Genomic DNA, 14,235 nt, shown 5'->3' on the forward strand with positions numbered 1-14,235 from the left:
AAGTTGTTTCAGTAGCAGTATAAAAGCGATTTCTCGAAAACAACTGATGTATGTTGTGTTCACGTGGAACACATGATTCAAATTGATACACATTTCAAAATAGCTGACCAAAAACAAAAGAAACGACGTAGAGACCGAGAGCCGTCGAGGGTCTCGATGAAACGGATTGTGCAGTTTATTTAAAAAAGAAAAACAAGATATAAACTTACGGTCATCATTAGAAAATACATTCCTAAGTCTTCGGGTTTTGCTAAAAGCAAGCCCGCGGCCCACGGCCCGAAGGCTCACACAGTTTTGTTGTCCACCAGTGAATCCACGCGCATGCACAGATTTGCATCGTGTTTGGGCGCGCAAATGAAAGACGGTGAGTTTGAATTCATTTACCATTTTAATAATCATTTCAATCCTTTTCGATCCTTTCTTTCGTTGTATGTTGATAAGTGAAAAACGTTGTCATTCTCTGTTGTTTTCGTCTGTTTACAACAACAAACAGAAACAAGGATTCAAATGATTAAAATGGTAAACGAATTCAAACTCATCGTCGTCCATTTTGCATTCCCAAACCCGATACAGATCTTTGCGCGAGGATTTACCGCTGGACAAAAAAACTGTGGAAAATCAGGACTTAGCTACCGGGCCGTCGCGGGCCGTGGGCCGCGGGCCGCTGGGCATTCGGGCCGCTGGGCCGTGGCGGGCAGTGGGCCGTGGGCTGCGGGCCGCTGGGCCGCGGCCCTACTTTTAGCAAAACCCCTAAGTCTTCAAGGTTATACAGCTTTGCTATTGACTATAAGTTGTGTTACATAAGATATCTTAAGAGATGTGACACTTTTTTCACCAGCTTTGTTAATCTAAGCAAACCAACCGTAAATAAGCTTTTAAAGAAATCAAGCAGCCATTCTAGAAGATTTTCTGTATCAAGAATGAAGCTTATGACTTCAGGTGATATTGAATTAAATCCAGGCCCTCAACTACATGTAAATGTCAACACTGAAACTACAGTATCAGTTGGTTCCACCATATTGTTAAACTTTCGATTACGTCAGCTGGGATTGAGACCCCTAGATGTTGGGGGTGCTGGTGACTGTTTTTTTAGAGCTGTTGTTAGAGCTGTTTCTCATTAGTTATATGGTTGGTTGCAACTTGCTTGTTGCTTGGCAACGGGCGAAAGGACAAATCAAAGTTGACCTTTTTATTTTTGTCACTGTGATTTTTGGCCCTCCGGTTGTAACACGAACCAATCTTTCAGAATAAAAAAAAAGTCTCAAGTCGTCGGAACTGGTTGTGTTAAGACAGTTTTTGTGGTGTTGCCGTGTTCCACTGTTTCCGTCGCCATTGCATAAACTCGCTAATATCTGAAACAAGTATTTCTTCTGCGGCTCGGCTGCTCGCTAGGCAAGACTGACGATCCGCCGAGCCCCTCAAAGATACCTTACACGTTTTTTAATTTACTGACGAGCCGCGGACACTTCTTCAAAAAATGGCTCTGTAATTTGAGTATTCTGTAGTTGCTCCAAATGTCATCATGGTTGACTAAGCGTTACAATTTTTTCACCAGTTTCTTTGCCAACAACAAGAAGTGATGAAGATCTTTACCATTAATTCCATCAGCATCGTCGTGTCGCTCATGGTGCTGTTCAACCTGTGCAATACACCCACTGTAGAGACGGGCCCTGCAGCAACAGCAGCTTGCATCTTGGCCTGTTGTGGCACTGCCTGTGCTTCTGCTTCATCTGTTTGTAAGTTAAATATACAATGTATGGTTTTAAGATTAGTTCACTGTCAGGGGCTTGAGTAACTAATAATCAGTTGACTTGATTTGCGCTGATTGTTAATAGCCCACTTTCGATATATTAAAATTCAGTCCAAAACAAAAGACATCATCTCGAGGCTCTGGGGGATAAATATTAGGATTTGTATGAGTTTATTCCCCAGAGCCTCGAGATGATGCCTTTTGCCTAGGACTGAATTTTAATACATCGGTAGTGGGCTATTTCAGTTTGCAGTGTCCCCAATTAGTGCTCCAGCGCTAGAACGACTAGACACTCAAATAAAGTTCTTTCCCTTCCGTTGCTTCCTTTACTTCAAGTTCAAGTTCAAGTTTATTATTTCAAAGTACATGTACTTTAGCTATAACAAAATAATCACTCTTACCCGCAAATACAGCGGTGGATAATTTCCTCAGGGCTGGAGGGATACTATTCCATATTATGCGCCACGTTTAGAAAAAGATTTGATTTGATGGGTTAACCTGGAATATTTAGCGTATAGATTATCGGCGGAAGAATATCTTGTGTTGTCAGCCTTCTCAAAATATTTTTCGGGAGCAGGTCATAAGGAAAGCGGAGACGATTTGGTGGTATAGGCACCGCGGGCCAAGCGAGTGCCCGAAGAACGCAAGCTTCTAGGGGGGTCTGGGGGCATGCTCCCCTAGGGAATTTTTTAAATTTAGACACTCACAGATGCAATTTAGTGCAATCTGGGGGATTTAAAGTGACAAAATTTCACATATGGAATTGACACTTGCTTGGAGTCTCACAAGAAATACTGGAATGTTAGTTAAATAAACATTTCATGTGCACAACGCCAAAAAATATTGCGGACACGAATTTGTACGTGAAACAAACTTTTTTCAAGCTTTTATAATATCTCCAGTGACTTCACGTTCGAGATAAAAATGTGTTGTCCGACATTTTCTGACTGGAAGGAGACGGTCAAGCTTTCTGACGAGGCGGCTCATTGAGCCGTCGACCGGCCGGTTTTGAGAAGGCTGGTTGTACATTTGTACACATGTATTTTGCTCGTAGAATTGAAAAGATTAGATATATTAAAGGATGATGAGTTATTGAAGACATCATGCATTTAAAATCGGCACTGATTTAAAATAAAGCAAGCTGATTGCTTAAAATATCGTGCTTCGTGTTTCATAAGGCAGTCACTATAAGGAGACACATACGATCTGTCAACTGCTTCACTCTTCAAAAGACAATAACTTTAAATTATTTGAAAATACAGGGGTTTGCCTAAGGCCTGGATAATCCTTATGATGCTTAACTATGCTGTTGTTATAATTATCAAGAAAATCAATTTTTTTATACCTAGACTTTCACTCAACAAAACGAGCACTATGATTGGTTGATTCTTGGTCATGTGCCCCTGATCAAATAAAAACAACAGCAATATACAATATATCACGAAGCACTCAATATAATTATAACAAAGTACTTAATGTCTGGTCCCTACCATCTTTTTTTTTCTGGCAGGTCTTCCCCTTGGGGCAGCAACTGGTATATTTGGACTCCTAGCTGCAACTGGATGTTTCATGGCTGCAGGAGGAGGGTGTGCTGCTTGCGTCAGTCTGTGCACCTCTACATTGTCTTTTCCAACTCCATAGATTCCGAAACTGAAAGAACAGTCAAATTTAAAGATGAACGCGATCTAGTTTCCACTGCTTGTATGCTCTAGAATTTTGTGACACAGTCATACAACTTTAAATAATTTGCGCACATACCAAGTTGATCGCGATTGCAGTTCTTGTTTGAATTTACTTCACAGGATGCCATATTATTTACATCCAAACTGTAAAGAGAAGAACCCAGAAGTGTCAATCACTTTCAATTGGCCTTATCCCATTACTTTACAGTATTACCATAATTTTTAGGATACAAGGTGCACTTGGTTCATTAAGACACAACTTTAACTTTCAAACTTGATGGCATTTCAATTGTCACAAACTGAATATCTCATTAAAATATTCGGTTATAAGATGCATCTCAAATAGAGAATTGCTAGCTTAATGACCCATTGACTCCTGGGGGTTCCCCATTGACGAGTAAAATCGTCTGGTGTTAGACAGAGTAAAATACTAAGTATGGCCGCTTTAGGCCAGTTTAAGGGTGAAAGGGTTTAATTAATGCTGTCTAAACTGAAGATCGTAGTCAAGCACAACGGCAGAAGGAAATTCAACTAGAATTTAGAGAAAAACCTTTAAATCCTGCTGTTATTTAACAATTATTATTGGATGAGGTTGAGCATGTTAGCAATAATTATCAAGGCCAAAGTTTGTGTTATCTGCTGAAGCCAAAGGCTGAGGCGTATAACACAAACTGAGGCCTTGATAATTATCGCTAACATGTGAAAACCGAATTCAATAATTGTTTTATTATGCATATTCCTGAGCTGAGCTCCGCCATGACAAAACTGATCGAACTGCTGGTTAGTGTGTTAGGTGACGTCACTTCTGTATGCATAAAAGTATTGTCTGTAGGTATGACGAAAGAGAAACAGAGGAAGCAAGAATTAGCTGCGTGCTTAGCCAATCAAAATCGAGCTGGTGACACCATTGTATGATAACAGTACTTTCTTGTAGGTGTTTTTTTTTTTGTATAATACTAAGAATTGAGGGCCATCATGAACATGGGTGTGAGGCCACCATTTTGGAATCACAGTAAGAGGAAGACTGGGATGAGCATAACATACAAGATGGCAGCAAAAAACCATCCCTGCATGAGTTTGGTTGCACAAAGATATTTGCCTATAAGACGCACCTTGAGTTTAGATCACATTGATTTCCAAGCTTTCCTCTTCTGCATTAGGCTCGTGGTAAGCTGAGATTTATTTTGTCGTCTGAAATCTCTAACTTTCTCAACAAGATCTCTCCTTTTGCAGCGCCATGCCTCGAGGCAAGTGAGTTGTGGAAAGAAAAAGACAGCTTACATAAGTATCCATGTGCACTTGTGATGGGGCCAACAACTTAGAACAGGTCCTGCCAAATAATGGGGCCAATCAGATTGGGTCTGAATGAATGAATGAATGAATGAAACTTTATTAACCATGGGTGATTCATCAACTATTAACAGAAAGATCAAAACTACAACCACACAACTAGAGCTAATTTAAAAACTACATGTATGAACTACACTATATTATTTTAAAAGCTGCTTTCCGTGAATGCCATGCCTTATAGAGCTGCTGATTGTGCATTTGAATGACCTGAAAGATTCTGTGCACCTAGAGTCGCAAGGAAGGCTATTCCACAGTGCGGCACCACTATGACTAAAACTATTTTTGAAATAATCTGTGCATGGCAATCTAAAATAATTATTAAGTTTGTTCTCAAAGACCCTCAAATTGTAGCTTACATTGATTTCAGAAAATTTCGATGCTAAGTACTCTGGAGCTAACCCATGTGGGCATTAATTTTGAATGAAGGGGGTAGTTTCTAAAGAAACTGTGGTGCTGCGTCGATGAGTTAATAATGTAAATTGACCACCGTACAGAGATTCTAAAAGCTGATGTTTCGAGCGTTAGCCCTTCGTCAGAGCGAATCCAAATTCAATTCGCTCTGATGAAAGGCTAATGCTCGAAATGTCAGCTTTTAGAATCTCTGTATGGTGGCCAATTTACATTATCAACTCTGTTGATAAAACCAAATTTTTGTGTATTAATTTTGAATACTATGGTGGCCTTTTGTATGTTTTGCTAGCAATCAAGATTTTTCCATGCCAGAATTTCCAAGAATTGGTCAGCATCATCGTCATAGTTAGAGAACGTTAAAACACGGGCTGCTATATTCTGCAGTATTATTTTGCAGGTTGTCTTGTAAAGGTACTCAGACAGTACTACAGTACGTAGTCAAAGTGAGGTTGTATTATAAAGCTTGGTATATACATTGTATATAAGATGTTAAGGTTGCCTGATCATGAGGAACCAGGAGCCTAACACATTTCATGGCACTGATTCCAGAAGTGATCTCTTTGGTTGGTTTTTCGAGGGACAATTCCAGCTGAGTTTGTTGTCAATTGTTACACCTGTTCTAAAAATAGATAACACCATAAACTAATAGCATAAATTCCATAATAGATACCTTACTTGGCAGGAGTTTCCTTGATTAATATTTTCCATTCTCTAGCAAGAAGGAATGGAATCTCCCCAATGTTCTGTCACGCATGGGCGATGTGACGTCAATGAAACGTCCCTTCGTCTCTTCTGCTATTGGGCAGTTGGTCTTAAATTTCAAAATGGTTATGGCAGGTTTCAAAACCGGTGAAGAATTGAATCTGTGCAGAGGTTTCCTTCTCGCTAGAAAGACAGATCAAGGAAAACTGCCAAGCTGAGTACATCGATCACAGATGATTCAAATCTGAATGATATACTGCAGACATTTTGCATTACATTAAACGAGAGGAAATTGACGTAACCTCACCTGTAGGCAAAAAAGCCGTGTCTTTTCTCGACATTGATAGACAGAAAAATCTTCCATTATGTCTTCATTTTCGAGAACCTTTTAAATCGAGCTTCAATCTTTCTCTGACTAAGCGTGCGCAGAAGGGACGAAAACTGTTTATACCGGAAGTGGAGAGAAGCAACCCGGCGGGCCCTGGTGCACCCGTTGTGTGGAGTTGCGTGACAGGCCGTTGTCATCGTGCGCGTGTCGCATTACCCTGATCGGCACGAAATAATATTTGTTGATAAGACGGCTAACATGCACAGTAATTGGAGAGATGTCGATGTAAGTAATAACATTTTAGCTATTTCTCTTTACGGATTTGGAAAACACTGTACGATCGAAAATAACTGCATATGAACCAATATAAAAAGCTCTGACTCTCTGATCTGACTCAGCGGAAAATTAAGTTTTAGGTATTACTAAAGTAATAATACTTTAGTAATAAAGCTTAATTGTTTAAAATTTCTTAACCAAAAGCCGGTTCTTGGCGGCAGACTGCAGCGACGACAAGGTGTTTTTATCCAAACCGTGAAGTGATTTTGATAAGAAGCGGAACAACAGTTTTAAGTATTTATTAAAAGAAAAAAATATAATAATTCATATGGGGTATTCCTTCAACGCTTTGGTGTATTAAAATTAAATATTTCATAGGCTTGGAGAAAGGAGGGCCTTCCTTTGTCAACAACAAGCAATGAAGCTGCAAAAATGTTTGATGCCACAATTTCTCAGGTTTGTTTGGCATTTTAGAAATATTTCTTTAGGAAAAGAGACACCGTTTCCCTTCAGTAAAGGTGTCGTATGAGTACACATCAAATCACATGCAGGGAAAAAAGTGTCTTTTTTTGTTTGTCTCTTCACATGTTTGTAACTATATATTGCTGGGTAGCATGTAATATGCCTTTTCTAGGTTTTTATGTTTAGAGCAATGATTCCCTGACAGGTCCCTTCTTGGTTGATTTGATCAATTTGGGTCACATTTATCTGATAAACAGTACTTGTCAGTTATACCATTCACTTCCAGGAGTGATACTGTAAAGTGATTTTACTCCGTCTAACACCAGACGATTTTTAACGTCTACCTCTAATGTCTACTCCCCATTGAAGAGTAAAATTGTCTGGCGTTAGACAGAGTAAAATACTAAATATGGCCGGTTTAGGCTGGTTTAGGCATGAAAGGGTTAATTAACAGGGGTGAGAACATGAAAGTATGGAGCACCCTCATGTGACATATTGCTCTACATTTTAACATGTCACCCTTCATTATTTTTGGTGCAGATGATGAGACAAACTTTGAAAAATGGAAACAACTTTATTTATTTAATATTATATATATTTTTTTAATCATGAGAAAATAACCCTTCCAAGTCTTATTTTATAGCAAGAGTTATTTCAATCCGGCTCAAATTACTTAGAAGGCTGTGTTCTAGGCTAATTTGCACAAGGTTAATATAGAATACTAGATGGGTTGCCATTATTTTCTGAATAAGGTAGTGATTGCCAGCAATCTTACAAAAACAGCCCTCAAAACCCACACAGAAGTTACTTTAATTAGACCTCATGCAGATGTCTGTGCAGAAGAAAGAAAATTTCCTCTCAGTTAAATCTGAACAGTAGTTTGTGCAGAAACTAAACTATGATAAGACTGAAAATTGCCGGTTGATGGTGGTTCATGCTCATCTAATGTCCAAGTTCATTACTTATGCAGACTTCCAATATGTTTCCCTACAGCCACCTCATCACAGTTTTTATTTCAATATTTTAATCATAAAAGACTCAGAATTTGATAGAAACTGATACTATTATTTACCAGTAAACTCCCAATATTATTTAAACACAGAAAGCCTTTAAAGTGCACCTCAAATTTTTTTCTTTAGCAAAATTAAGTTAGGTATCAAACACATCTTAATTCCTTTGCTTCTCTAGATTTTACTTTTTAATGTGCCTCATAAGGTTACAATGTAGCAAAAAGATGCTAGCAATTGTTTGTCTCATGGCTGAGGCATTGAGAGGCATATGGTCCTGTTTCTTCGATGAATCGTCATAAACTACTTTTCATGATAGTTTTGAAAGAACTTTCAAATTAGCAATTTGTAGGTTGGTTCTTGACATCATTGAAGGAATAGACCCATGGATGTGTAATATTGCATGCGTTCTGTGACTCGTGTAACGGCCCCAGCATGCTTTGGAGCATTAGTAGTAAAAACGAAGGACACGTGCTGCTCTCGGAAGACGAAACACTCGGTTGTTGTAATTCCTTATTCACATTAAAGACATTACAGGATGCTTTCCACTAGCTCGGCCATGGGGCAAGTGAATGTCAGCTTAATAGCCCTGTGACAAGGAAAATCTAGAGAAGCAAAGGTAATGGTAAAATTTAATGTTAGACATTTAACTTTTGCAAAGGAAACTATTTGAAGCTAGGTGCACTTGTAATAGTGGAAATAGCTCAAGGCTAAAGGTTTGTGAAAGAAATATTTAACTGACAGGTTTATTAACTAGCACATTACATCACTCACACTGGACTCATTGACTATCATTCTCCTAAAAACACCACCTTTGTAACTATCATGCTACAGTAAACATATCAAGCTTTTAGCATGCCTAACCAAAGCTCTGGTATTTCTACCGGGAGAGAATTAAGCCTTTACATGCTGCTGTAGTTGAATTTTTAGTTTTTGTACTTTTCAAAAAAGAGCTTCTATGTACATGTAGTTCTTGGTGTTTAGTTTATGCTATTGAAAATACTATTTATAAATTAACTATTTTTATTATTAATCCTACTTTTTATAATATCATTCTTGAATGAATATTATATGAAAGGAATCATATTAATATTGAACTGTGGATATGAAATCAAGTGAAGCTATGATCCTTGCAGTTGTCTGAATGCAATTTTGGCAATTGCTTAGAGAAGCCTGACAAATTCAGGACTTCAACGGGGTTTGAACCCATGACCTTGTGATGCCAGTGCGATGCTCTAAACAACTGAGCTATGAAGCCATTGGCGTTGGGAGTTGGTCATTTGTGGGTTTTATTGTTCCCGTGATGAATGAATCCATGAATGAAACGATATATGAAAGGAGGTCACAGGTTTAAACCCTGTTGAAGTCCTGAATGTTTCATGTTTCTCTACACAATAATTGCCAAAAATTGCATTCAAAACTGCCAAGATCAATAGCTTCACTTAGTATCATTCTCGCCATTGATTTTATCAAACAGGTGATAGACGTTTAATAGTTCCCAGTATATATCACCAGTGATTTTAGCTTCAAGCATTACATGTAAGTCCTGTAACTTTTTTTTTTTCAGTGGACGGCTCATGCAGATGACCCAGTTCTTGGAGGTTTGGAGAGCTCAGTTAATAAGATGCTTTCAGCAGATCCTGACTTTCGTAAGCATTCTTTGAAAGGGGCTGGACAATCTGCGAGTCAGCGAGTCATGCAAGGCATGCAAGTCTCGCATTTAAGTCTAAGCACCCATTTCAAATAGCACTGATGAACAGTATTAAGTCTTTATAATAAGCACCCATTTTAAAACAGTTAGCTTTCAATAAATGTGTGACTCACATGTTGACTTGCATTTGTCGCCATGTTGGCTTGCATGACTCGCAGCCATGGCTTGCATCGCTCTCATGGCTTGCAGCTATGGCTTGCACTCATGACTTGCACTAGCTGGCTCGCTGAATGCACATTAATGTCCTCAATCCGTTGAAATAAGTGATGTTAATGTATTTGTACAGGCTTTCTTAAGTTTTAGTCTAGTATTCTCCTCCATTCTTTTGGGTATATATTTATAATAGGGAAACGGAGTGTGGCAAAAGTGTTTTTGACATTACAATAACTATTATAATGCATGATTATCATATTCATTCTTGATGCAGCCTCCATTGATTAGTAAAATCGTCTGGCTCTCAGAACTGGCAAGGCTTAAAAAGGGACATGAGTGGACCTAGATGTTGTTAACCCATTCATCCCTGAAGTGGCTCCCCATTGACGAACATCTTTAAGTGTGACTCTCTCTCAGGGCTGACATAGTTAAAGGGGACATTGTTTTCAAGTGGACCTACATGTTGTTATTAAATAATTAAAAACACAATTTTCTATTTAACCTGCTTCCTTCATAAGAATGACACTTGTGCATTTTACTCTGTCCAAAACCAGACAACTTTACGTATTTATGGGGGTGGGTGGGTTCAGGGGTGAAAGGGATAAGTGATGTGTTGATAAGTTACCCGGCCTCCACCCCATCCTACTCATTAATGCCATTCTCTTGGGTGGTTGTAATGAAGCTGAATGTTTATTATACAGTCATGATATCATTTGGTCAAAAATCATTGGACAAATTCCAAATATCCAATTCTTGATCAACACCTGCGGGGTCATTTATTTACCTGCAGTTCTCTACCACACTGTGCTGTTTTTAGGTGACTGTTTTCAGCTAAGCTGTCTTAATAAGCAATTTGTTCTTGTGAAGCAAATCTTCATACATGTACAAATTACATAGTATTTAACTGACCACTCCCTCATAGGGCCCAATTGGAACACATGAATCATGACAGAACAGAACATTCAACAACAACAGTTACTGTTAAGAATCCCAAGTGGCCACTGAGGCAAGCTAATTGGCTATTTACAAGTGCAACTGAGACGTCGAACCAGGGACTACCAGGAACAAATTCAACGAGTGGTCAGAGCATGTCTTGAACCTGGGACCCCTGGATCTCAAGACAAGTGCTCTAACCACTGGGCCACACTGTTAAGAATATTGTTTAATATTTAAAAAAATGTTTTGCTTTCCTTAGTTTTGGGCCATGTGTTAGCAACTGAACTGGAAATTAAAAATTCTGTGGATGTTATCCACTCTCTTGCGGCAAAGAAAGAAATGACCAACAGAGAGAAGTTACATGTAGAGGCCGCTAAGCAGTGGGCCGCAGGGTGAGGAACTTAACTTTTATGTGACCTTTAACCATAGGCAGCCCAAGTTCGCGTCACTAGAGAGCGTGTAATAATTGATTACTAGTGGAAGATGACCTTTGAGTAAAATCGGTGTTGCGTTACAGGCAGCCGTTGAGAATTTAAACGCGTTGTAATACTTAATTTGTATGGGAAATAAAATACCGAAGATTATGAAGCCTAAAAAACGCTCAATTTAACGTTCATTCAATAAAATGAATAAAAATGACTTACCTCTGGTGTATTTTTGTGCCTTTTGGAGCTTATTTTACTGTTAGACATTGAAAACACGGAATTCCCGAAACGGTAAAATAAGCTCCAAAAGGCACAAAAATACACCAGAGGTGAGTCTTTTTTATTCATTTTATTGAATGAACGTTAAATTGAGCGTTTTTTAGGCTTCATAATCTTCGGTATTTTATTTCCCATACAAAGTTTTACAACGCGTTTAAATTCTCAACGGCTGCCTGTAACGCAACACCGCTTTTACTCAAAGGTCATCTACTAGTGGAATCCACCAGTAATCAATTATTACACGCTCTCTAGTGACGCGAACTTGGGCTGCCTATGCTTTAACTAACCTTCTGATTTGACATTTTCTATTTGCTTGTTGTGTGTCTACTATAATTCTAGTTTCAATTGGTTTTTCGGCTTTAAAAAATTGGTCCCATAAATGACACATAAAGGTTAAGGACGGTGCCTACTAATGCAAAGGTATTTTTGCGCGGTTTTATGAATATGCGGGAAAAGCAGATCTCAACAAGTGTTATTAAAATCCAAAAAGAAAATTGGGGGTAACCATGTATTTTTCAAAGTTAATTAATGAACAATGTTAGCAAAAAGCTTTAAAATACAAAGCCACATATGGCGTTCCTTTCCAAATTCAAGCTTAATTATCTCTCACTGAAAAATGCATGGTTACCCCCAATTTCTTTTTGGATACCAAGAGCACATGCTAAGTACTGCTTTCTCCCTATAAATTTAAACTGCACAGAAATATCCCTGAATTAGTAAGCATCTCTGATAGGAAATCCTAGTATCTGGAGATGCGCAAAACGTATGCGCAATAACAATAGTAGGCACCGTCCTTAATTGGTGCAATGGTATATGCATGATTAACCCATTGAGGAGTGTGAATTAAAATGGGAGCTAAAGGCTACTTGCATTGTACACTTATGCCAACTCTCCCAGATTACATTGTAGATACGGACCAAAACTCCCAGTCTCCCAAAAGGGTCATCCAGTCACCCATTTGAACCCTTTAAAGAGTTTGCTCCATTGTAATTAAGTACAAACCCCATCCCCAAGTTAAAAGAAATTCTTTCTTTTTTTTCAAACTTGTTTCATTGTTTCTTAATTCATCTCTTCATCTCTGAGTTTCAAACACACCTTAACTAAACAAACTTTGTTTGTTATCACGGTCATATTAGCCCCGGTACCGATTGTTTGATTGGATCGCTGTTTAACCAACAGAAGTTCTCAACGTAAATGCCCTGTTTTCCCGCAAATTTTCCGTTCAAGATTTACAATGGCGGTAGATTATTCATGTAGTCTATAAAAGGAGCTGCTGGGAGGGGTGGTGCGTTTTTTTGGTGGGTGGACCGGACGGAGAGAGAGCTAGGCTATTGAACAAGGTTCATCTCATGTTCTTTTTTCAGACATATCTTAAAAGCACAGGATATCTGGGATGACATTGTTGTAGAATACCCAACCGACATTCTTGCATTGAAACTCCTCACGGGCTACGGTATATTTTATGGTCCAAAAGAGAGGATAAGAGACAGTGTTGCACGAGTCTTACCACTCTGGAAGAAGGAAATTCCATTATATGGGTAACACAATTTTTGCTGTCAACTGGTATAGATCGTGGGTGGGTATGGCAGAAAGTTTCACCCCTCTCCCCCCGTGGGCTCCACCCATTTATTGAGTGTTCCCCCACACCATCTCCCTGAGAATATCCAGTTTGCAACCCATTCTGTCATTTTTAAAGGCCTGTATAGAAAGGCCATGATTATATTCGTTTTGTCTCTCTGGGTAATTGTCCGAATAACTGGAGAGCTTTTTTCTTATGAATTAAAAAAAAAGTTTAAACCCAATTTGGTTTACAGTTAGATCATGTAATAGGCCATTTCCGAGTTCAGGTCTGCCTCCTCTTCAAAGCGAGTCTAAGTGCGAAGTTTTTGTGATGGTAATTAGTTCTACTTTACATATGAATGAAACCTAATTTTCATAACAAAAACTTCGCACTTTGACTCGCTTTGAAGAGGAGATAGACATGAACTCGGAAATGGCCTATTAACTGAAAATAGCTGACATGCTTTTGCAAACAGTTGATCTGAGCTTTAAAAACTATTACGAACTGTCCTTTATCAAAAGCTTTATAATCAAACCATTAAATCATGCAAAATTCAGATTTCCTGATGTTAATGTGAGTCAGTCCTTCCCTCCCCACCCTAAACGTCCAGGACTTATTATATTGGGTCTCTCATTGTGTACTAGGTATCTGTATGGTTTGTATTCATTTGGTTTGGAGGAGACAAATTTTTACAGAGAAGCGGAGATACAAGCTCGAAAGGTAGGCAGATTCTCTGAAGCGCTGTAGTTGAGGTTTAATGAACTCTGTTGAACGTTATCTCGAAAATAGGCAAAATCACGGAAAGAGCTACATTTTATGATTATAAACTCGGTGGTACATTAAAGCCGGAACCACAGATTATTCGCAAAGTAGGCACCAGTGTTCAGTTGTCCGATCTATGCATGGGGCCACAACTTACCCTGTCCACAGGGCGAAGCTGATAAATTAAACTCGCCCCAATCACTGCTCACAGTCTTCACAGCGAATGACATCTGGGCTTAACTGGCAGTCGACCAATAACATCGCCACTTAGAGGACAAATCACATCAACGACCAGCGAGTTTCAATCGAGTTTCGTAAAACAAAAACAAAAGTAATTACTTTTGCCAATCAAAAAGGACGAAGACAATTCGGTAAACCAATCAAAACTCGAAGTAATTACATATAGTCGACACAAAGTGCGGGAAAATGTGCACACGCGA

At 38.8% G+C, this 14,235-nt stretch overlaps 1 long non-coding RNA gene and 1 pseudogene across 1 annotated transcript; one reads left to right on the forward strand and one right to left on the reverse strand.

Annotated features, from left to right (window-relative positions):
* Positions 1-1,615: 1,615 nt before the first annotated feature.
* LOC138032853 (uncharacterized) lies at positions 1,616-6,326 on the reverse strand. Its single transcript, XR_011128495.1, has 6 exons — positions 6,203-6,326; positions 5,864-6,078; positions 4,545-4,793; positions 3,509-3,576; positions 3,241-3,400; positions 1,616-1,730 (listed from the first exon to the last, which is right to left on the reverse strand). It is a non-coding gene; the product is annotated as an uncharacterized lncRNA (long non-coding RNA).
* A 54-nt stretch (positions 6,327-6,380) lies between these two features.
* LOC138032845 (tetratricopeptide repeat protein 38-like) overlaps positions 6,381-14,235 on the forward strand; it is a 20,197-nt pseudogene continuing 12,342 nt past the window's right edge.

Source organism: Montipora capricornis, chromosome 14 (genome assembly GCF_036669925.1).
Source record: "Montipora capricornis isolate CH-2021 chromosome 14, ASM3666992v2, whole genome shotgun sequence".
Taxonomy (NCBI): domain Eukaryota; kingdom Metazoa; phylum Cnidaria; class Anthozoa; order Scleractinia; family Acroporidae; genus Montipora; species Montipora capricornis.